Source organism: Balaenoptera physalus (genome assembly GCF_965194825.1).
Source record: "Balaenoptera physalus genome assembly, chromosome: 3".
Classification (NCBI taxonomy): Eukaryota; Metazoa; Chordata; class Mammalia; order Artiodactyla; family Balaenopteridae; genus Balaenoptera; species Balaenoptera physalus.
The window spans coordinates 20,066,946-20,091,448 of record NC_138890.1 but is presented as its reverse complement, the minus strand read 5'-3'; the positions used below and the strand labels follow the sequence as shown (position 1 = coordinate 20,091,448).

Below are 24,503 nucleotides of genomic sequence, written 5' to 3'. Positions count from 1 at the left end.
CTTGGATTCTCATTCATCCTACATCTCCTCGCCACTCCTCCACCGGCTCTATCTCCCTCGTATTAGGCTCTTCTCCACACCTCTACCCCTCAGCCCAAACCTTGGTCCCTCATCCTTGCCTCCCTCACACACCCGCCTGCAGAGCACATTTCCTCCTGCAGCCTCCACTGGAACCTCAGCGCTGAGCATTCCTGTTTCTCCTACCTCTCCAACCTGCCCCTCTCTCCATTCCTGGGGTCACCCACTCTGTGCTGGATCATTGCCCTCTTCAGGTACCACAGTCACCCCAAAGACAGATGCTTTCACACATGTGTGTTCACGCCTGTGCATGAGCTCTTACTGTTCCCTTCTACAGATGAGAAAAGTGAGGTCCAGTGAGACTAGCTGACTGGTGTGGGTCCCACAGTTAGTTGGCAGCCAGGTGGTGCCACATCCTGACTCCCGTCCTCCCTCTGGGGTCTTCCCACCATGTCACTCTGGACCTCTCTCTGCAAACCACAAGCTGAAATAATACGGGGAGCCACAGGCATTGTGTAGAAAATACTGAGTGGGCGATAAAGGAGTTTTGATATTTACACAAAGGTTTCCCTCTTCCTCCCAGAGGATATGAGCCCATTATTACTGGCATCGAGGAAGCTTCCTAGGTCCAGCTTCTTCTGGTTGACACACTGTAGGTTTGCAGGGACATGCAGTAGGAAGTATGCTTGGGTGCCCCTTCTGCAATTGACAGCCAGCTGGCTCAGGACAAGCCTTCAGAGCCAATCCTCCTGTCCCTGACTGGGGTCAGTAGGTGGAGACACCTGTCCCATTTCTACCCAGAGCCTGAGGGAATGAGGGAACCTGAGTTTGGAGCCAGATGGATAAGGGTTTGAATCTCAGCTTCACTGTCGACCCAGGGCCAGGAAGAGAAGGATAGGAAGCCTCTGTGATGGGGTCCCAGCCTGGAGGTAAGCCCGAGGGGGGAGGGTGTGTCCCACTGAACCCTGTGCCCACAGAATCCAGGCTAAGCCACGGCTAACCTCACATTGGGGGTGTCTGGTCTGCCCGGCAGCCATTCTCTCTTCTTTCACCTTTAGCACCTCAGTTTTCCTTGGAGAAATCCCTACTCTCATCCCTCCCTACTCTCAGTTCAATGGATTTGGTACGTCTTGACCCCCCACATGCACCCTGGTTTCTGGTATGCAACTCTGGCCTGGCCTATCAGCACACTCTTGTTTTTCTGGCCACAGTGATTGGCTCAGAGATGGACATGCCATCAAGGAGACTCAGTCACGGGACTTCTGCTGGAACTGTTAGGAAAGAGAGGTTCTCTTTGGTTGAGCTACAAGAAAGGAGTGAGCTTTGAGGGCCCCACTTTCTGAAGATAAAGGCGGCATGGAGCCAAGCAGACCCAAGCACTGGGGACAGGGGATTCTAATGCCACCAGGGGAGCACCGAGACTCATCCTACTGAAGTCAAATCAATGATCCACCTTTTTCTTCTCTGTTGGCTTAAACCAGTTTGAGTTGGATTTCTTTGACAGGCAACAAAACATATCCTAATAGGTATAAGTGGAGTTTTGGGGGGGACCCACATGGCACAACTATCCCACATTAATCATCAGTCCATTACCTACAGTTACAGTTTATCAAGGTTTTAGTAAATTTTAATTCTGTCTTCTGCTATAGTTACTATCATTGTCTTGTCATCTGCAAATGTGATCATTGGATACATTTTACGTCTCCAAGTTGTTAAAAACCATGAACAGGGTAGGCCTAAGTATGAACCTATAGTCCAAAAGAAGAAAATTACCTCCTGGCTGACAGTGGCCCATTCATTCATTCATTCACTGTTTACTGAGTTCTCCTATGGGCCAGTCATGCTGTGATTAGACTGCTGTGACTATTAACCAACTAGTTACACTCCCAGCTTGACTGTAGTCCAAATGACTCCTCCGACAAAAAGACTGGGCATTTTGTCAACCCATCTGAAGTACAAACGTGCTGAGATTAAACACTCCCTTGACCCGCGGTCATGCAGAAGACCAGCTTGGTGAATGGTTTGTACCTGGTGGGCCATGATGCTCACTGTCAGCTGGTCACAGGGCTCATGGACCCTTTGCTTCCTCATCTGCTTGAGACAGCAGCTCCAGGTCCCTGGTCTGTCTCAGCCACCTGAAGTTTCTAGAAACCATCCTTCTGAAAATGGGACAGTTCTGACGTTACACCCCATCCTCTATTCATCCTTAAAGACAAGGTCATATTTCTACGATCACACTAGCAAGTTCTTCCTGTGCTCCAGGCACAATTCACCTGGATCTAGAGACTCAAAGTCATGCAATGGGATCCACCAAATGCTTTTGCACCTGCTTTGTGACAGAGCCTCTTACAACCGTCCCTGCACGACGCCCTCACTGCTCTCCATCAGCTGCTCTCTACCTGGAGCAGAAACAGGAACACAGGACCCGAGCCATCATCTGTTCTCACTGCTGCCTGTTCATTCCGTGTCTTGGCTCCCTGGCCACATGTCTGGCTCTCCTTTCTTCTCCTTGTGCCAAATAGACTTTTAAAAGCTGAGTGTGCTCTTCTGCACATTTTTGCCATCACTGGGCCTGTTCTTTTCTGGGCCACTTCCCTGGCCCTGCTCCTGTTCCTCCTGTCTACACACACACCCTTTCTAAGTCTGAGAAGTGAGTTCTGCACATCCCCCACCCCTTGGGAGACGCTCTTCTTTCTCCTTCAAACATCTTGACATCTGCTTTCCCAGTTTCCAGGATGTGAATCTTTCGGTTTGTGGGACGGCAGCTCCAGGTCCCCAGGATGGTGCGCTAAGGGTGGAGGGGGCCCACGAGGGGGCCCCGCTGTGTGGAGAGGTCACAGCCTTGCCCCTGAAATGCAGGGGCTCCTTCAGGAAAGTGCTGAGGGTGATGCTGGTTCCTCACAGGCTATGTCTCTTTGATCCTGCCCCTCCCATCTCCAACGCCGAGAGACACTGGATTATGGCTCTAGAAGTGGGGAGGAGGCCCTTGGAAATCACCTGGTCCAGAAGTTGCACCTTAATTAGCAGAATCACCTGGAGGGCTTTTCCTGTCTCAATGCCAGAGACTGAGCCATGGGGTTTGGGGTGGGTCTCAGGCACCTGGATCTATAAAAGGCACCCCCAGCTGCTATGATTCTGCTGATGAGCGTCATTGGGAGCCCCCTCACCTGCGGGGTGGTAGGCACCTGGCGCAGGGCACCAACCGCTAGGGTTCCAGGGTAAGCTCCCAGAGCCTGCCCAGGACCCAGGTTCCCATGCGTCCAGCCTAGTATTCCCATTACCTTGCGCTGACTGCAGGCTTGGAAACCGGGGCTGGGGGCTGCTTACTTCCACAACCCTCATAAATACAGCCTGGGTTTATTAAGCAACAGGCACCATACAGTCAGGCCAATAAACGTACGTACAAACAGATAAATCCATGAAGCAATAAACAGTAGGGGCCACAATGTTCTTTTTACAATTTCTCTTTGGGGGTGGGCTTTGCAGTGTTACTTTGTTGTTGTTGCTTTAATAAGCAAAATTGTTTTCTTGGGACTCCATCCAAGAACATTAGCTAAATAACTGTGATCCAGCCCCAGCTGCTCACAGGAAACCCTGTTCAGGCAGACAGTGTGGGAGAGGGAGGCTGGGCTTTGATGTGCAGTGTGGGGGCGTCCTGGGGGCACCAAGGCCTTTGTGAGAGGCTCAGGCTCCACCACCTCTGGCTTAGCTTCCCAGTGGCCTCCTTCTTCCCCTCACATGGGTTGGATCTGACTAAGTGCCTCCCCCTTCACCCAAACCCTCCTGTGTCCTCTTGATGCCTGAGGACCATGTACAAGCCTCTTGGCAGGTATAAAGGTCTGGCCTGCACCTGCCTAACTGCTTCCCAGATTGTACTGCATGGTCCGAGTTCGGCACACTGATCACTCAGCATCCACTGGGGTGTTCGGTGCCCTTTTTCCTCCTCGACGGCTACAGACCCTTGTGTTTCCTGTTCTCCTCCTGGATAGCCAGGCCCCTCATTCTCCAAGCCCAGCTCTCATGTCACCTTCCTCCCACCCTGCCTGGTGATGGTTTCCCTGCCACACTGGGAGCTCGTTGAGGGCGGAGCCTGGGTCCTCTCAGGCTGAGTCAGGGACCGAGGCAGGAAGGGTAGTGGTCAGGGCAGCAAGGGCTTTGGAGGCAGACACACTGGGTTTAAACCCTACTCACACTCTCACCAGCTGCGTCACTCTTTATTTACTTATTTATTTAGTTATGGCTGTGTTGGGTCTCCGTTTCCGTGCGAGGGCTTTCTCCAGTTGCGGCAAGCGGGGGCCACTCTTCATCGCGGTGTGCGGGCCTCTCATTATCGCGGGCTCTCTTGTTGCGGAGCACAGGCTCCAGACGCGCAGGCTCAGTAATTGTGGCTCACGGGCCTAGTTGCTCCGCGGCATGCGGGACCCTCCCAGACCGGGGCTCGAACCCGTGTCCCCTGCATTGGCAAGCAGATTCTCAACCACTGTGCCACCAGGGAAGCCCGCTGCGTCACTCTTTAAAGCCTGCAACATGATCCTCGCAGTGACAGGCATCATCTGGCGCCATGTTTCCTCCACGCCTGGTCCCTCCTTCCATCAGAGCGGGTATCCTATCTGCTAAAGACCCATCTTTCCGACCATCGTCCCTGTGAGTCCCCACAACAGGGCTGGGTCCGAGTCATCTCTTCCCTCCCAGCTGGACCCAGTGGGCCACTCAGGAGCTCTGCTGGCTGCAGGGAGGGGCTACTCTCAGCCCAGCCCAGCTGCCTGGAGAGGAGGTAAGTCCGTGCCTGTGCCCAGAGCTCCCTCTGCACCTCATAATGGGCATCGTCTCCTCCGTCCTCTAAGGCACTATTCACCTTTACTCTGAGCCCCTGCTCATTCAGCCCCACCCAGCTTCCGTACCTCTGCTGCCCCTCCTCATCATCTCCTGAGCTGGCCCCCATTTGGTCCCATCTTCTGTCACATACACTTCATCCGCAGCCTCCTCTGTACCCGTACCCTATCTGACCCCTCCAGCCATCTTCCACCCTGCCCCCGGGAGAGTGCTTTCAGAGCACCCCTCCTCAAAAACCCATCACCACGACTAGAACAAGTCCCGACATCTCTCTATCTGACCCCCAACTACTTCAGCTTCACCTAGAACTGAACAGTGCCCTGCCCCCGACCCATGGTGCAGCCACTCTGAGCTACCCCCGCCTTCCTGGAAGCACTTCCCTCCTCCTTGCCTGTCCCTGTGCTTGTCAACATCATATCTATTGTTTAGGCCCAGAGCAGATGTCACCCCTCCCATAAAGACTTTTCTGGCTCTCTCCTTCACCCAGGGAACAGGTCTTGCCCTCCCCCATGGCCCAGGAGACCCATTTTGTGTCAATTCTTGGTGTGCCAGGCGTCCTGTCCATACAGCTGGGCCATGCTTTCTGCGCCACAAGGCGTCTCATCCAGGTCTGGAATGGGGTGGGCACTTTGCGAGTGTTTGTTGAAACTGAATTTTACACGGTGTGCGTTTAAGACCCTTCTCTGAATGGGTTCTGGCCTGACTATTGAGCAGGCCATTTGCTATGAGACAAAATTCAGTTTGTGGTCAGGTCAAATTTTTTCCTATGGCCAAATTGTTATGCAAGGGTACCGCTGGACTATAAATCAGCACTATCTTGATCTGCTTGGAAACAACCAATGGCATTGGCTCCAAGTTGTTTGATGATGTCCAGATGTGGGCTGCTGAAGTGCATTTTCTGTAACTGAGCTGACAGGGGCTCCAAGTCTGACAGGGGTGCTTGGCCTTGAGCAGGTCACCCCTCTGTGTGCCCCTGTTTCTCCTCTGTAGCAGGGAGGGAGCACAGCAGGCTTATCGGCAAGTTCACAGAAAACATGAAACGACCTCCATTTTCCTGAAACGATCTACACTTTGAAATCAAGTATTCTGTACATTCATATGGAGCTCCGAGCCCACTGCAGACTGGGTGTGCTCCTTTGTGGGCTTCAGCAACTGGTGTCACCACCATGTTGAACGGAGGGGACCCAGAGGTGGACACTAGATCCTGCTGTATAATACAAGCCAGGAGCCCCCAGACGTTAGGGAGGCTGGGGGGGGGCCAAATCTGAGGCCAAGCAGGCTGCAGAGGACTCGTCCTCTTCCGGTTCAGAACAAATGCAGGCTGCCATCCCACAACCATGTCTTTTCTTTCTTTCCCACTATCCAAATGCACCCTCTTCCTGCTTTGGGGGACTTCTTGCTCCCCAATTCAGAAACCATACTGGGGCACCAGCAGGTAGATGCACATCTGTGTGCTAGTCCAGGCTTACCAGGGGTACACCCACAACTCTCAGGGAGAGTGGAGATGGATGAGACCCAGGAGCTCCAAGCCCTGAGGAGTTCAGGGCCAGGCCAGGTGGCAGGCTGTGCATGCAGGAGAACCACTCTAAGGGAAATGCCACAATGTGCTAAGGAAATTCATCGGGTCAGCGGGCTTCGTTTTTGCACAGAGGGGTTCAGGGAAGGCTTTGGCAAGAAGGCAGTATTGGAGCAGGGCCTTGAGGGTGAGAAGGTCTTAGATTTGCTGAGAGGGCAGGCAAGGAACAGCCGTGGGGACAGCATGAGACAAGGTATGGACGCAGGTAGGCCTGGATCAACTCGTTTTTGTCTAAAACTTGCGGTGTGAGAAAGGTGGATTGGGAAATCAAATCTACCTGGCCAGGACAGCAGGCTAAGGAGGGGGAACCTCACGGGCTGAGCAGAGAGGATCTAGTGTTTTGTGCTGGGAGCAGCAGGGCCGAGCTGGGCCGTCAGAAGGCATACTCCTCTGAAGTAGCTCAACCAGCAAGCTTCGCAGAGGTGAAGTTCCTCTTCAGGGAGACCTGGTGCATTTGGCATCGCTCCAAGCCAAGTATGGCTGTTTATTTGGACACCAGGTACTTTTTATTGCTCCTGGGCTATAAGGTCATGAACATGCTTTTCCCCTGACGTGGCGTTGCCTGCTAACAGATTCCCGCTGGCAGACACATGCACACTTGGCACACAAGGGGCTGCTCCTCACTGCAGCGAACACTGACCGGTACAACCTGAGAGATGGAGTGGTAACACAGACGGGCTGGTGTGGGGAGAAGAAAGAGAAAGGAAGAACTGCTCACATGTTGTGACCCTTCAAGGTTTACCCTTTTGAGACATGGGCCCCCAATTCACAGAGTGAAGTGGATATGGAAAGCCAGCCATTGAAACCTTTTACAACATATACAGCATGAAAACGAACCAGCAGCCCAGGAAAAGCACAGCTAGTCCTAGCACTGAGACCAGAACCCAATTGATGCCAAGCGTCCCCACAGTAGGATCCTACATCAACGTCCCTGTGATGAACACAACATCTCTTGGGCACAGCCCTCACCAGCCAGGCGGTGCTGAGCTAAAGGAATCATGAAGGCCACATGGGAACTTCTGCTAAAAAGACACCCCCCCTGCAGCAGTGTGTGGAGCCAGGCTATAGACCTTGAGCATGATTTTTTTCTCCTTATGTTTAAAGTGTCAAAGGAAATGCTCTGTGCAGACTTGATGAGGAGTCAGAACCTGAAACTCACATCCAAGTATCTGTACTTCCTTATCCTAAGTGGCTGCAAGCAGCATCACCAGGCAGCAGCCCCCAAACCAAGACAGGTGCCGGCATCTCCTGCTTACAGGCCGAGAGGGGCAAAATGACGTGCCCAACCAAGTTTACATAACTGGTCCATTTACTCTAAGACCTTTACATTAAGGGATGCTGAGCAGGGAGGACAGCTGAAAGAGGGACGAGCTGTGGGCCTTGTTTTTCTAGCTGCAGGTGATGGGTCAGATGGGTCTCCAGGGATTCAGCTCCAGCTCCAAGTCCCCGATGCCCCTTGGCTGAGCTAGGTGATGTCAGGCTGGCCAGGGTGACACTGGGAGGCCAGGACCCGAGCAGCCCAAGCCTCCTTCTGAGGTACCCTGGCTTCCTGGGCTGACTGACCCCACCACCATCCACCTTGCCCTGACTCACAGCTCTCCCACCCACCTGCCTCTCAAGGGAGAGCCCCGATTCCATGGTCCCCTTTGGGTGGTTGGTCTCCTACCAAGGTGGAAACGTCTTCCTCTCCTTGGATCTCTGAGCCTACCATCTCCCGGCCCCCAGCTGAGCCTCTACTGTCCTCTCCACACAAAGCCAGCTCCCACTCCACCCCACCACACCAGGGGGTTCCATTAAGTCCAACTTTGAATCTGAGGCTGAAAATGTTTCTAAGTGTTAATTTTATAGCTATTACTAACCAGAGTTAACTCCTTCTGATTTAGCTTAAACTCTGGAACTACAGTTCTGAAGATCTAATAAGTTAGTTAAGAAGGATTTTAGGAAAAAAAAAAAAAGACTAACTTTAAACTAGGAAATCCAGTAAAATTTTTAGATTACAGGTTGCACAATGATAGCCCACAGATATATTTTGTCTGGTCTGCAGAGAGTTTTAAAAACATGTGAATTAATTGCCCAGAGTTAAAAGACAATTTTGCATACAGCTCAGGATTTCTGGTTCCTCTTTAAGAAATAAGTTGGGCAGCAGAGGCTAAACCTCTGAGGATGGGGACTGACTCAGGAGGGTGAAGGTGGGTGCTGAGGGGTGGGGCAGCCCCACCAGGCTCGGGAAGCACTGAGGGAGAGTGTTGTTCATGAGAGAAGCGGCGCTGAACATTCCAAGTTCCCAGCACAGACCTGGCTTGGCTGTGAGCCTTGGTGTAATTTACAGACTTGGCAGGAGAGCCATTTCCTCCAGTTTTCTGTTTCTAATTAAAGCTTTTAGGCAAAGGGCTTAGTTGCTGATTTTGGTGCCAGAGTTAGCCCTGGCCTTATTAAATAGAAATATACAGCCAAGAGGAAATGAAGGAGGAAGGACAAATGATGCCAAAGGGGAAAAAATGGGACTAAGAAACCAGAGCAGCATCTATAGGAATAAAATATCAGGGGGTGTGTTTGGGGCGGGGGGGCTGATGGAAAGAATGGGATGGGACGCAGGAGCTACAATGACTGCAAGGGGCAAGGAGTATCACAGCTTCAGATTTCTTAGAACTGAAGAGTACTGTAGCAGCAAGAAGTCAACCTCCTTGGAAAGAAACGAAGGCTTAAAAGACACCCAAAACTTCTGACCCAGTTCGAGCACCAGGGCTACCACTCACCAGCTGGCTTTGTACTCTCAGGGCCCGGGTGGGTTGGGCACCTCTCTTAGTCTTGGTCTTCTCAGCTATCAAATGAGCACAGCAACAACTAGACAGGGGTTGCTATGGGGATGAGATGAGTGCATGATGTGAAAGCCCGCCATCACCTGAGCGGTGGGATTCGGGCCACTTCTCAGGGGCGGGACCCTCGCTCTGCACCTGGGTGTGGCAGAACTGAGTCTGCTGTTCCCATCACAGCTGCCTCCAGCTGGAGGGAGCCCTCCAGGCACCAAGCTCCACAGTTTGGTCATATGAGATCAATCTGCACAAAACCCATTTGAAGGCACAATCCCACAAATACTTCTCACCTGTTCTGCTGGGGGGCCCCCTCCCATGGGAGGGTGAGTACCAAAGTCACCACCTGGGGTAAAAGCAGAGCAGCCGGAGGTACCTTTAAACACAGCTGAGCAGGATGCTCACCGGGGGAGAGGCGTGGCCAGCTCAGGGGCTCATCTGCTGCTTAGGCAGGAGCAAATCCTCTCCTCCTCGCCCTCACTCACTCTAGGGACTCCAGGGAGCACTTTGGGGGCAGGAGGGCGCGTGGAACGCCAGCGCTAGATAACGCCTGTCTTGATTTTCTGTTGGTCGCACGTGGACGAGTTCGCTTAGGCTGGGTTCGCACATACGAGTCCTCCATATGCTAGGCGGTCTTCAGATAACTTGTTCACTTATTTTATAATCAGGTGGACTCTGGAGGGTATAATTCTCAGCACACACTGGCTTCTACTGGAACTGAAATAATCTGATCTAAAAATATTCTGCTGAAGTGGATAACAGAGTAGTAGGACTGTAATGAGGAGGGGGCAAGGGTCTGGCCACCTGATCCCCTGAACCAGACCTCTGCTCCTCCCAGCCTCCGCACACCCCTCTGCTCCTGCAGTGTCCTTCCAGTCACCTCTCTCCACTTGACACACTCCTACTTGCCCTTCCAGGCCCACTTTCACTATCATCCCCCCTCTTCCTTGATACCTCATCGTCCCCACAGGCTTTCCCGCGCCCCTACGCCCGAGCACCTATGGAGTTATCCTGTGGACAGAAGTTCACCGCGTGCCTCCCACTCCTCTGTAAGGTTTTTGAGCACAGTCAGGAACCATACTGCCTGGGTTTGCATCCCAGCTCTGCCCCCTGTGACCTCTCTGTGCCTCAGTTTCCTCATCTGGAAGGTGAGGCTGGGAGCAGCACCTCCTCGCAGGGCTGGATGAGTGAATGCACTGAAGGTGTTGACAGCATCCAGCTTTAGCAAGCAGTGAAAACCTGTTAGCTAAACCCACAGTGGGTACCACCTCCTGCCCCTAGGATGGCTAGAATCAAGAAGTCGGATTAATAACAAGCGTTGGTGGTTTGGGGAGAAATGGGCAATGTCATACCCTGCTGGTGGGAATGCACGTTACATGTCCCACTTGCTTTCCTCTATCTGCTCTTTTCCATAACACACGTCATCTTCTAAAATACTATTCGATGTACTCGTTCTAGTCCTTATTTATTGTCTGTCTCCTGCTAAATGGGAGCTCCACCGGGTCAGGGTAAATCCTGTCAGATCCAAGTGGTAAAAACAGTGCCAAAGAGAGGGTTAGAGCTGGAGGTAATTAATGCCAGTCCGAGAGGGAAAAGGCAGCTGTGGAGTTGGGAGAAGTCCCCGTGTGACGATGAGAGTCAGCAAATCTGTCAGGCTTGGGGTGGGGGGGGGGCCGGGAGACAGCCTGCAGGATGTGTAGGGACAGGCTGCCCTCCCCAGTCCCCACACCACACTCCCCTCACTGCCAGCTCCCAAAGGCCGGGAGAACAGAGACAGTGAGACCAAGGACCTGGAGGTGAGGGGACACTGCCTCAGCTGCGTTTGCCCAACAGGGCTGGATGCGCGAGGACTTCATGCAGAGGCCTGCAGCCCTTGTCTTATTCCGAGTCCCAGAAGCTCCAAGCAGAGACGCTGTCTTCGATTGCTGCAGATTCATCTGGAGACAAGTCGGACTTTATGTGAGGCTATTTAGAGACTCAAGTTATCCCACTTTGGGGGCGTATTTATGCATTTCATTGCAGAAATGTTAGCGTGTCTGATTACGGGGGCTGCCTCGTATACGTCCGACTTTACCTTTCATTGTAGAACAGTTTTGAATTCTGACACGTCAGGTCCTAACGGGTGAGATAACAGACTGTGAACGCCTACTAGGGAAGGTTTGATTAAATTACTGTACATCTGTCTGGAAGTCAAAAACAAAACACAGAAAGATCTCTAAGACATGGAGGTAAGTTAAAAAAAATAATTCAACCATGCAACAAAAATTTGCCAAGTACCTAATGAGTTAGGCACTTTTCTAGGCACTGATATTTGAAAAGTGAAAAAATGTAAAAATACTAAATAAAACTCTCTACATGCACTGTGCACACGTGTGTATATAAATGTGTAGAAAAAGGCCTGCATGCACCCACATGAATCTGGTAATAGTGGGACCTGAGGGGACAGAGATCACGCAGGGATGAAGGTGGACTTTGACATTTTATTTGATACACTTTGGTATTGTGTGTGTGTATATATAAATAAAATCTATTTGTATATATATATATTGTATATTATTTGGTATTGTATATATTCGATATATATATTAAAGTGCTACAGACCGAATTTGTGTCCCTCCCAGATTTATATGCTGAACCTAACCGTAGTGTGATGGTATTTTAGAACATGTGGTCTTTGGGAAGTGATTAGGTCATTAGTGTGGAGCCCTCAGGAACAGGATTAGTGTCCTTATAAGAGATCTCAGAGAGCTCCCTCACCCCTTCTGACTGCCCTGTGAGGACACAGCGAGAAGACGGTCATCTACGCACCAGGAAGCAGGTCTTTGCCAGACACCAAATCTGCTGGCTCCTTGATCTTGGACTTCCAGTCTCTAGAACTGTGAGAAATAAATGTTCGTTGTTCACAAGCCACCCAGTCTATAGTATTCTTTACAGCAGCTCAAACAGACTAAGACAATAAGCAAGAGATCATGTATTACTCCTGTAATTAACAGAGGAAAAAAACCTAGTACTATAAAAAACAAAAGTAAAACAAGGGGAAAAGAAACCATGCATTGAGTCCAACCTATTTGTTTTACAAATGGAGAAGCTGAAGCCCAGGGAGGCCCCATGGGCTCAGGTCCAAATTGGAACCAAGATCTATAGAGTCCCCAGGGTTAGCCCCTGAACCCATGCTGCCCCCAACACAATCCCCCAAATAATACAAGGGATGTAAAGGTGCTTTGTGAACTGGGATGAGCTCTACGAGAGTGCCACCTTTTGAGGGGATAGAAAATTCTTTTTTTTTCCCAAAGTCCTTTTTACCACCAAGGAACCACTCTATTTGTTATCTGTAGTAGCCACAGGAAAGAGGCTTTGAGAGCAGGGGAAGGTCTATAGGTCAAATGCTGCCCAGAGTCGGAGCAAGATAAATTCTGTAACTGGATGGTGGGACCATGACCCTGGGTCATAGGTGACCCTGGGGAGGGAGCCCAGTGTGGGCTAGTGTAGCTGTGTAAAAATTAACATTCTTGGATTTCCAGCACATACACTATTTTTTGCGGGTTTCTCTTCTCTGTTTGCTTTTGTATTTCTCTCCTATTTTCTTTCTTTTTTCTGAAAGGGGAAAATATGTTGCCACCCACCACATCTAATTTTAAGCTCCAAGCTTTGACTTTGCAATTGCAGTTGGTTTCATTCATTATTCATTATTTTTAATGTAATGTATTAATTTTTTACATCGAAACATTTTTTTCCAACATTTTGAAAACCAGAAGGAGGGAATGAAAGGCAACATTTGAGCTGGGCCCCAAAGGAATGGCTGGCGGAGGAAGTCAGCCCTGGCGGAGGGGACAGCCTGGACAGCATGGAGGCCCAGGTCTGTGCCAAGTTTGGGGACCAACCCCGGCAGGAGGGAGGACATAGGATGCAGAGGTGTGGGCTCCACCTGTCCCTGAACGACTTCCACATGGACGTAACATAAGTGCTCAAGACAGGGGAGACCCTCCTAGGGCAGTGGACGTGGAGACTGAGATCAGGGAGAGGATGGGACGGCCATCAGGGGAGAGGCAAGGCAGAGACTGCATCCTGGGGTCTGGCTAGGCCCACTTCAATCTGTGACCAATGCCGTGAAATAGGGTGATTTCACGTTAAAGTCCTGATTTCCCACTTGAAAAATCAGAAGCTCTGGCCTCCCTGGGCCTGCAGTCGGTGTGGCCACATTCCCTGAAGTGGACCCAGGCTCTGACTCCTTCTGGTCCCTCACTCACCAGCAACACCCATCTGAGCTGGTGATGTCTGCCTTTAAGAAATACTTAGGAAGTGGCTTTTATAGGCTCCTTTCAACTCCAGAGGGAAGACAGTAAGGTCGGCAGCCAGCTCTTGCCAGGACTTAGGGATGTATGGAGGCTGCGTGAGGTGGGAGCTGCCAGCTCACCCCATCCCCACCTCTACTGGGTAGGCAGGGAGGGCACACAGCAGGCTCCCCTGGCTACCCCCAGACAGACATGGTGAAAGCCCTGTTGCTGGGGGATTAGCACCTAAAGGGGCATGTGAGGGGGTGGCTGGGTTAATAATTACCTGGAAAGTTCCTTATACTGCCCAGAAAGTGCAGTGGCCATGGATATTACATCTCTCCAGCACTAACCAAACGAAGGGTGCCCTGGCCTGGGTTTCTTTGATCAAATTGGCACATTCTCTCCTATGGAGAAACCAGGGACTTCCCGGGAGCAGCACAGTCTTGACCCTGAGTTGCCATATGACATGGTCTGACCAACATAGAGATGCCCATTTTGGGGCTTCACACTACACTGGAGTCTTTCTGGAGGAGAATGTGTCCTGGCGCAGTCCCTGTGGGGCTGGGGTTTCTAAACTAAGAGGCTGAAGCCCAGAGAGATTGGGTTGTCTGCCCAAAGTCACACAGCTGGCAGGGACAGAGCCACGGCATCAGCTGTTTGGGGCCAGAGAGAACCTCGGCTCTTGATCGGAGGCACCTACGTTGCCTGGAGGGAAAGTCAGGTTATTAGGGTGGGAATGAAAAGCTCAGGAAAAAAAAAAAGGTCAACTTCCACGTTTTTTGTTTGTTTCCAAATTGGTTCTTTTGGGAATCCAATGCAGGCCTTGAGTTTGTGTCATATCAGTGGAATGAAGGTAAAGTTGGGAACCCGTCTACTCCGTCTTCCTCGTGTGATAGGGACTAACGGGGGCAGGGGGTGGGGGAGGATGTGGCCCTGACGAGGTGGAGGCCTCGGGGGGGCATGGATCTCCACTGGTGGCCACAGTCAAGGCCTGTGGAGGCCCAGCCGAGCTCAAAAAGTCGGGGTGAGGGGCTTTGCCAGTGTGCCCTGGGCTTTACTGAGTCTCATGGAAACTATCCCCACCCAAGGTACCAGTATGTTCTTAAGCCACAGGGGTGTGGAATGGAAACCAGAGCCCAGACCCAAGGACTCAGGTGGAGAAGCCCAGCCTGTCTTCTACCACTGGGACCACACTCCTCCCACCCACCTCCTCCTAAGAGCTCCCCCGCCCCCCTGCACCCACTCCCTGGCTCCCGGGGGCCGGGGAAGTTGTAAAGCTGAATGTCAGTTGTGATTTAGGGCAGCCTTACTCCTCGGCTGGCTGGGAAGTAAGTGGATCCAGCTGGCAACCAGGGCCTGCCAGGGGGAGTGGGGAGGGAAGCGGCAGACCAGGAGATGGAGGTGCACCTGAGTGCAGACCTGGGAAGTGATGAGACCAGGCGGCTGGCCTCAGCCTCTGGCCTGGCCCCTAAAAAATGGGCAGGAGCAGGGAGGGTCTCTGTGATCAGGACTGTTGGCCTCCAGTGCAGGGTTCTCAGACTCAGGATGCGTCAGCAGGATCACCTGGCGGACTTGTTCACACACACAATGCTGCCCCCCTCAACCCGACCCTCCACCTCCTAGCTAGGTCTGGATGGAGCCTGATAATTTCCAATTCTAATTTTTGGAAACCTCCCAGGTGCTGCTGCTGCTGCCGCTGGTCTGGGGACCACACTTTGAGAACCACTGCTCTAGGCCTAATGCTCCGCTCGGGCTGGAACCAGCTCGTCCCACAGGGGCTGGTCGTGCCTCACCCCTGTCCCACCTGATCAGAATTTTCCAACCAAGAGCCCAGCCCTAACCCCACCTGTGTCTGTGTCAGGAAACCCAGGACAAAGTCACTCAGAGGGCTTGAGCCTGGCTTGTTCCCCAGTTTCAGCTGCTCCCTTGCCCTGTCTCTGCAGGCCTAGGACTCTGCATGTGCTGGTGGCTACCTTGTCCTCCAGGGACTCTGTCAGCCCCAGAAGACTGTCCTGTTCTTTCTTGGTAGGTGGGCTGGGGATTTCAGAAGTCCCTGCTCAGCTGTGACCTTGGGCCCTAGGACTTTCTGTGGAAACCTGGTTCCTCAGCCTGGAGGCAGGTGAGGGTGGGGGGGGGAGACACATGAACCCACCCCTGACTTCTCGAGGAAGGATCCTGTAGCATCTTCCACACTCCCCGGTTGCTCTTCTGGGTTAGAGCAGAGGTGAGTTTGGACCACTTTCAGGCTGAGGTGTGCTGTACGTGTGACTTGGGGGCAACCCTAAAGCTGTTGGCATATTGGAGCCATGAATAAAAGGCCTTGACGGTAGGAGGCATCAGGACCAACCTCATTTCAGTATCGATGCTCCACCCATCAGCCATGTGATCTTGGACAACTTAATTGAATTTCTTTGTGCTTCAGTTTTCTCATCTCACCATGGAGATCATTACAGGACCTACCTGATAGGGTTCCCTGAGGTTAAATGAGGTCATCTGTGTAAATCCATTTACTGCTTTATAAAATGTTATTATTTAGAAAATAAATGAAGAACAAAAACTTGTAGATGAGTGGTCACTGTGGCATTACTCACAATAGCCAAGAGGTAGAAATAACCCAAATGTCTCTCAACTGATGAATGGATAGTGGTCTATCCATCCAGCGGAATATTATTCAGCCGTAAAAAGGAATGAGGTGCTGATACAGGCTACACCATGGACGAACCTCCAAAATATTACGCTAAGTGAAAGAAGACAGACACAAAGGGTCACGTATTATATGGATCCATTTATATTAACTGTCCAGAATAGGTAAATCCACAGAGACAGAGGCAGATTAGTGGCTGCCAGGGGCTGGGGGGAGGGGGGTGATGGGAAGTGAGAGCTGGATTTCCCTTTAGGGAGATGAAAAGTTCTGGAACTACATAGGGTGATGGTTGTACAACTCTGTGAATGTCCTAAATGCCACTCAATTATACACTTTAAGATGTCCCTGGGGAAGATCTCACCTCTCTGCAGATGCTCCTTATTTCTAAAAGGGAGTGATTTGTAAAATGAGGCTGATCGGTGAGAAGACCCAGAGGCAGGGTCGGGGGAGGGAAGGCGTTTTTTTTAGAAATAATAGTTGTTTTTAGCGATGAGAGGGGTGTCAACCTGGACACATCAAACACACTGAGCTCGTGATTGCAAACCTACAGCGTTAACCAACTCAGGTAGCTTCAAATCCAGCCCCCTCACCGCTTCCGCCTGGACTGGCTGTTTTCTCATAAAACAGTTTTCACGAGGTGTTGGCTCCTCTGTCTTGACGTGAGACGAAGTCTCAGGAAATCCCGGAGATGTTCGTCTGGGTCATAAACAAGGCCACAGCTTTTGAAAGACCGATTTCTCCTCCCTTGCTCCCCTGAGCCCTTGGTCTTATGGAGACCACATGGACGGCTCTGGACCCCAGACCAAGGGCCACAGAAACGACCCCTCATCCAGGCACCCTGCCGGGCCCGGCGCGCCTCCTCCCTCCTGAGCTGACTCCACACCTTCCCTCGAGGCCAGGGTTTGCAGAGGGGGAACCAAGGCTCTGGTGGAGTGCCAGCCAGCTGGTGGGAGGCAGAGCCGTGTGCAGATTTCAGAGCTGGGAGCTTCCGGGGGCTGTGGCCACCAAGACACAGAGTAGGTGCCCATGGTGGGGAGTGTGGCCGGGCCACCTTGTGCCCATGTGAAAGCGGCCCAGACCCATGCACCACTGTGGGAATGTCCTAGCACAGTCTGGGGCTTGGAGTCCCCAAGGATGGAATTCTCTGTGCCTTGTCTCACAGCAGCAGAAAACCCCTAACAGAAAACCTGGTAAAATCTGTTAGGAGGAAGAGACTGGCTACAGAGACTTGCGTCCTGAGGTGTGTCCAACCTTCCCCGCCAGCCCCAACTGAAGCCAGGCTGACTGAGGCGTCCACCCCATCCCCTGCCGGGGGTTCCAGCCCTAGAGCCTGAGCAGGTTCTGACAGGGGTGGGACCTCTGGGACAGTCTGCTGGTGGCTGGACTTGTGCCCACAGCCTGGCAACAACTGGCTGAGGTGGGGGGCTGTCCCTGGAGACCTTCACAGCAGCAGCTCCTGTTTCACCCACGGCCTTATGGAGTGTGGGTCTCACTCTCCCGGGGGTCCCCCTACCCAGGAATTGAGCCACAGCCCCTCCTGCCCCTGCAGCCCCGTTTTCCAGAGTCTTCTCCTGTTCAGGCAGGGGTGGGAGGTGGTAGGGGACCCCATTGCCCTGCTGATGCTTCCCTCCCCTGGGGCATGGGCACCCCAGATCTTGGTGACCTGTGGGGGCAGGAAGTTCAGGGAGGGAAGCAGGCCCCCACTTTATCAAACATCATCCCTCCACCCATGCCCACACATCTTCGTGTCAATAGGCTGGAAGCAAATGTCCAAAAATGGAAATATTTGTACTATTTCTGCCACAGTTACTCCTCCCAGGAGTGTGAGCCTAACCTGCCCCAGACTCCTGGGGCTCCAGAAGCCTTGCCAGCCTCCGCCCTGAGGGTGGTCACAGAGCCTGGATGGCCACACTCTTCCTGCCCTTCTGAGAGCAGTGCGGGCCCACCCACAGGGTTCCTACTGGGAAGGCTCACCACACCCCCCTCAAAGGTATGGATGACAAAACCAGGAACGCGGGATCAGAGTGCCTGCATCGGTTGCCAGGATTTTTAAGAGACATACTCAATCCATTTCAGCCTGGATTGCATATAATATCTTACCAATTTTCCCTTCATTCATAATAAACCTGACATTTCTTGGGAAATGAAACTCCATGTGCCCTGACCACCTAGTATCAAAGCAAGGCCCGCAGAATTTACAAGTTAGTAGCTACGTTAATGGCACCTGGAAAAATGAAAGCTCGTGTGGCTGGCTACATAATACTGCATTTGTATCTAAGGCAATATATTATTCCAGGAAATTTTAGGAATAAGACCCACCCACAATCCCACCAACCTGGCATAAATATTTCCATTTTTGGACATCTGTTTCCAGCCTGTTGACATGAAGACCTGTGGGCATGGGCGGAGGGATGATGTTTGATAAAGCGGGGGTCTGCTTCCTGTCCTGATATTCCTACCCCTACAGGTCACTGAGGCCTGGGGCGCCCGTGCCACAGGGGAAGGAAGCATCAGCGGCACAGAGGGGCCCCCCCTACCTCTCATTCCTGTGCCACCAGAAGACTCTGGGAGGAAACCATGGGCTCCAGGAGCAGCAGGGACTGTGGCTCACTTCCTGGGTAGGGAGAGCCCAGGAGACAGTGAGACCCACACTCCATATGGCTGTGAGTGAGATGACCTTGTTCTTGTTTTGTTTTTTTTTTAATTTCTACTTCTATATGCACTACGGCGTGCTCACCACCAAAAATTTATTTTTAATTTTTTTTGAGACAGCCTTCTTTTGCCATACCATTTAATGGCTCCATACTCCACCCTGTAATTCACTTGGCCATTCCCCCTTAACAGACATTTAAGTGGCTTCCATGATTATACTATCAAAATGGGTGCAATAAATGTCCACATGTGACCTCGGTTCTGCCCTTAGACTTCAGCTCTGGTGCCCATCTCTGCTCAGGGCCTCCTGCTGCCGAGGCCTCCACATCATCCTGGTTCCTTCGCTTACTGTGGAGGCTTCCCCTCTCCCCCTCTGGAGCTGACGTTACCCTAGTCCCTCTTTTCTCTTTCGTTTTATCCAGCTTGGTGTTGACAGTCATAACCACCCTGTCCAAGAACCTTCAATGGCTCCCCACAGACAGCCTCCTGGACAAAAGCCACACTCCTTGGTCTGGTGATCAAGCCCTCAACTCCCTGGGCCCAGACTCCCCAACTCTCATCATCTCCTTCCACACACCCTTCAAATTTCAAGCTCTGGTCAAACCAAACCACTCACAGCTCTATAGACACTGTGCTCATCCAAGCCTCCATGCATTTGCACACACAGATTCCTCTACCTCGAATACCCCGACAAGACCTGCCCACCCACCTTCCTACTTCTCTCCTCAAATCTCAGCTCCAGCGTCAGCCCTGCTCTGCCTCGTGCCCACGACCTCCCTGGGTGGGATCAGGAATCGTCCTCAGTGTCTCAGTGCCCTATGCTCACAGTCCTTTCATGCAGCTCCTCATAGGGACTGTATTTTGGGGTTTACTCATCAGCCTCCCCTCCTGGACCAAGAACTCCCAGAAGCCCAACCCTGTTCTTTTATCCCCAACACAAATACAAAGATCAGGCCAAATATCACACTCAGTAAACACATGGTGAATGGCTGAACGGAGGAGTGAGTCTGAGTTATCCCCACTGACTATGTGGGACCGTCCCATCTCCGTGGCATTCCAGCCGAGTGTCCCGCCCCTCTCTCTCCCTGCTTTCACACCCAGGGAAGGAAGCAGGTCTGTGGAGGCCATCAGAGGCCTTGAAGAAACAGAAAAATAGAAAACAATGAGATGTAAGCAATCTGCCTTTGAGGCCTTCTCCCAGGATTTCAGAGCTAGAGCAGCATTGACAAAAATTGCCATGATTAAGAACAGAAAACATTAAATGGAAGCAGAATAATGCAGAAAGCCTCCCTGTGGCCTCACCTCACCCACACCCTTAATCTGCGCACCCCCACCAAACCCACTCTCTGTGTGGTACAACACTTCTGTGAGGCTGCTTGTGAGGATACAGCTGGATATTCAGTTCCCTGTCTTGGAGTGTCACACGCTCCCTGGCTTGAAACATACCTTACAGACAATTATTCAGAGATTCCTGAAATGTGAGCCTCCTGCCAACAAGTAGGTCCAATTAAAATGCAAGAAGTGTTTTTAGTGCTGTTCTGATAATCCCATGGGAGGTTCAGTTCTCCACCCCACTTAAGAATTTAGAGGCCGGGGTGGCAATGGGACGTATTGCTTTTAATCCTATGTTTTCCCTTTTCTCGAAAGGTGAAGAAAGGCAAGATGTGCCCTGTTGGAAGCAGGTGTCCCCTGGAGCCTTCAGGGGAACAGCTCAGGATACATGACCTGCACTTACGGAACATAAACACACACACTGGCAGTAAGAAGCCTTCAACTGCTCTTTCCAAGTCCTCAGAAGATCCCAGGGGACTGTGGCCACTGACAGCTGCATGAGGAGGGAGGCTCTGGGATTTAGCATCAGCAGAGTCTGGAGACGGCTTCTGCCTTCTTGCTTGCCTTTCCCACCCTCTGTGGTTGACTCTGTCTGGGTCCTTCTCAGACACTGAGGTAGCTACTGAGATGGACCCTCTGACTTAGCCAGTGACCAGCACCCAGTGGTGTCCCTGCCTCCAGCATGGACCAGCCATCCATCCCCATCACTGGCATCTGAGCTTGTCACTCCCTTGCACTGAAATCTGCACTGGCTCCCTACCGCCTGAGCTGTACTTCCTTTGAGGCACAAAGGCTACCGGATGGTTTAAGGGAAGCCCTGAGTAATCACCCAGAAAGGGTGTTTACTGCAAGACTTCTCAGGGCCTTTAGTATGCTAACATTCCTTGCAACTCTCCAAGGTGGGGATTTGGAGGCAGGGGAGGGGGGCGTTGTATGTGAGATTTCCCAAACTTGTGTGACAGTGGAACTCTTTGTCCCAGCAGCATACCATGAGTCAGGTGTTCCAGAGACACTGATTTGGGAATCACTAACTAAAGGCTAAAATTCACATTCTTTACCAAGGCAATTGAAGCCTGCATAACCTGGTCTCACCTTATTTTCCCCACAATCCCACTGCCTCAGTACCTGCTTTACGGTTCTGCTGCCTGGAAGCTCCACTAGGCTCCCTCCCTCCTCCCTCCTACTCCTCCTCCCAACATAGCTCCCTGGTCACCTCCTCCAGGAAGCCCTTCCCCACTCCCCTTCTGCACCAGGATTTTGCTGCACTCTCTCCAGTGTGACAGTTACACAGAGTCAGAGCTTGCTGCGACATTTGCTCTTAGGCACATCGACTCTTTGGTTTGCATTTAAAGAACAAGCTGTATGAAAACTTTAGCCCTCACTCAGGTGGTCAGAGGTCCACATGGGCTCCCAGGAGCTGATGCCCACTGTGGGGACTGCAGATTCTCATCCCTCCCCACGGAGGAGACCTGCTGGCAGTGCTTAAATTACTTGTCTCTATTTTTTGCTACCCCATCTGGACTTTTTTTGGGCCTAGTTATATCTAAGTTTGCATAACTGTGTATATAACAATATTCTGGGGTGTGGGGAGTGGGCAAAATGGGTAAAAGGGCTCAAAAGGTACAAACTTCTAGTGATAAGATAAATAAATCCTAGGGATGTAATGTACATGTAATATGCATGGTGACTATAGTTAACAATACTGTATTGGATATTTGAAAGTTGCTAACAGAATAGATCTTAAAAGTCCTCATCAATACACACAAAAAATTTTTTGTAACTATGTGTGGTGCTGAATATTAACTAAACTTATTGTAGTAATCATTTCACAATATATAACATATCAAATCACTATGCTGTACATCTAAAACTAATACAATGTTCTATGTCATTTATATCTCAATTAGAAAATTCATTAAGAAAACTAAATAAAATAAAGTAAAATAAAAGAGCTGACCAAGTGAAAAAGCAAACAAACAAAAACCATATTCTTCCTGTGTGCAAGTGCCTTTCCCCTCTTATCTGAGGGGTCCTCCCAAGGTGTCTTATTCATCATTTAGGGGCAGGTGAGTAACATGGAGCTGCACAACATGTGGCTTCCACATGAGGCCATGGGGAGCCCAAGGTGGGTGTGAATAAACGAGGCTGACCACACCCTCGAGGATGGGGACGGGCACACACAGGTAGCGTGGGAAGGGACAGCCACATCTGGCCCTCCTGACGCTTTCTGAAGCAGAGCTGGCAGCCTGGGCCAGGACACTGGTAAGCTCTCTACTGGGGTTAATCACAAAGGCTCCCAGACATTCTGACCCCAAGCCCTTGCTCTATGACTAGGGTGACTGTATAGTTTATCATCCAAACTAAGATATTTTAAGAGAGAAAGAGGCTGATTAATAATTACTTGGGGGACTTTCCTGGTGGCGCAGTGGTTAAGAATCCTCCTGCCAATGCAGGGGATATGGGTTTGAGCCCTGGTCCGGGAAGATCCCACATGCCGCAGAGCAACTAAGACCATGCGTCACAACTACTGAGCCTGTGCTCTAGACCCCATGAGCCACAACTACTGAGCCCGTGAGCCACAACTACTGAGGCCGCGTGCCACAACTACTGAAGCCTGTGTGCCTAGAGCCTGTGCTCCGCAACAAGAGAAGCCACCGCAATGAGAAGCCCGTGCACCACAATGAAGAGTAGCCCCCACTCGCCACAACTAGAGAAAGCCCGCACACAGCAACGAAGATCCAACGCAGCCAAAAATGAAATAATAAATAAATTTTTTAAAAAATTAAGAAAAGTAATTATTTGGGAAGAATAGGCATACATTGGGACTGTCCCAATATAGTGGGACACATGGTCATTTTAACTATGACCAGCTTGAGGAGGGTGGCGAGGAGCACTGAGGCACCTGCTCTGCAGCAGGCCACCTGTTTGTGCTCTCCAGGCATAGGGCAGCATCCCCCGGCCACAGGTGTGTCCTTCCTAGGCACAAAGGTGTAGCCATGTCAGGGAAGAGATGACAGCATCCATTCTAACCAACTCCCCTCCCAAGGGTCTTCCAGCCCAGACCCCACTCTGCCCCGCACCCCAAAGTGCACAAAGCCCCACAAAGGGCTTTGTGGGGCAGAGACAGCTCAACAGAGGGTCCTATAAGGACTCCCAATGCTGTGTGCACCCCAGGCTACCCGTGGGCCATGTCATTGTGGCTGTTGTCCTATACTCAGTAAGGCTCTTAAAACCTGTTTGTTCCGACAAGAGTGCCAAGACAGTTGAATGGGGAAAAATCGTTTTTTCAGCAAATGAGTCCAGGACAACTAGATATCCAGGTGCAAAAGAGACACCCATCTCACACCATAGGCAAAAGAGTAACTCAAAATGGATCAAAGACCTAAATATAAGAGCTAAAACTATAAAAATCTTATTAGGAAACATAGGTGTAACTCTTTGTGACCTTGGATTAGGCAATGTCTCTTAGATACGACCCTAAAGCATAAGAAACCAAAAAAAAAAAAAAGGATAAATTGGATTTCATCAAAACTGAAGAAAACTTTTGTGCCTTAAGTACCATCAATGGGAACATATGTATATGTATAACTGATCCACTTTGTTATAAAGCAGAAACTAACACACCATTGTAAAGCAATTATACTCCAATAAAGACGTTAAAAAAAAAAAGATACCATCAAGAGAGTGAAAAGGCAACCCACCAACTTATATCCAGAATATATAAAGAACTCTTACAACTCAATAAATACAAATAGCTTACAACACAAATAGCTCAATTAAAAAATCGGCAAAGGACTTGAATAGTCATTTCTCAAAGAAGATAAACAAATGGCTGATAAGCACAATACAAGATGTTCAACATCATCAGCCATCAGGGAAATGCAAATCACAGGACACAATGAGGTACCACTTCAAAACCACTAGGATGGCTAGAATCAAAGAGACAGATTACAAAAGTTGGCGAGATGTGGAGAAATTGGAGCCCTCAGATACTGCTTGTGGGAATGTAAAATGGTGCAGCAGCTTCTCAGAACAGTCTGGCAGTTCCTCAGATGGTTAAACATAGACTGCTACATGATCCAGCAATTCCACTCCTAGGTATTTACCCAAGAGAAATGAAACATATGTCCACACAAAAACTTGTACACAAAAAGCAACATTGCTCATATTAGCCAAAAAGTAGGAATAACCCAAATGTCCATCAACTGATGAATGGATAAATAAAAGGTGGTCTATCCATGCAATGGAGTATTATTTGGAAGTAAAAAGGAACGAAGTACTGATACATGCTACAACATGGATGAACCTTGAAAATACACTAAGTGAAAGAAGCCAGTCACAAAGACCACAAATTATATGATTCC

At 50.7% G+C, this 24,503-nt stretch overlaps 1 protein-coding gene across 1 annotated transcript in view; it reads right to left on the bottom strand.

The window, feature by feature from the left end:
- COL23A1 (collagen type XXIII alpha 1 chain) overlaps window positions 1-24,503 on the bottom strand; it is a 368,401-nt gene that overhangs the window by 119,043 nt on the left and 224,855 nt on the right. The window lies entirely within an intron of this gene.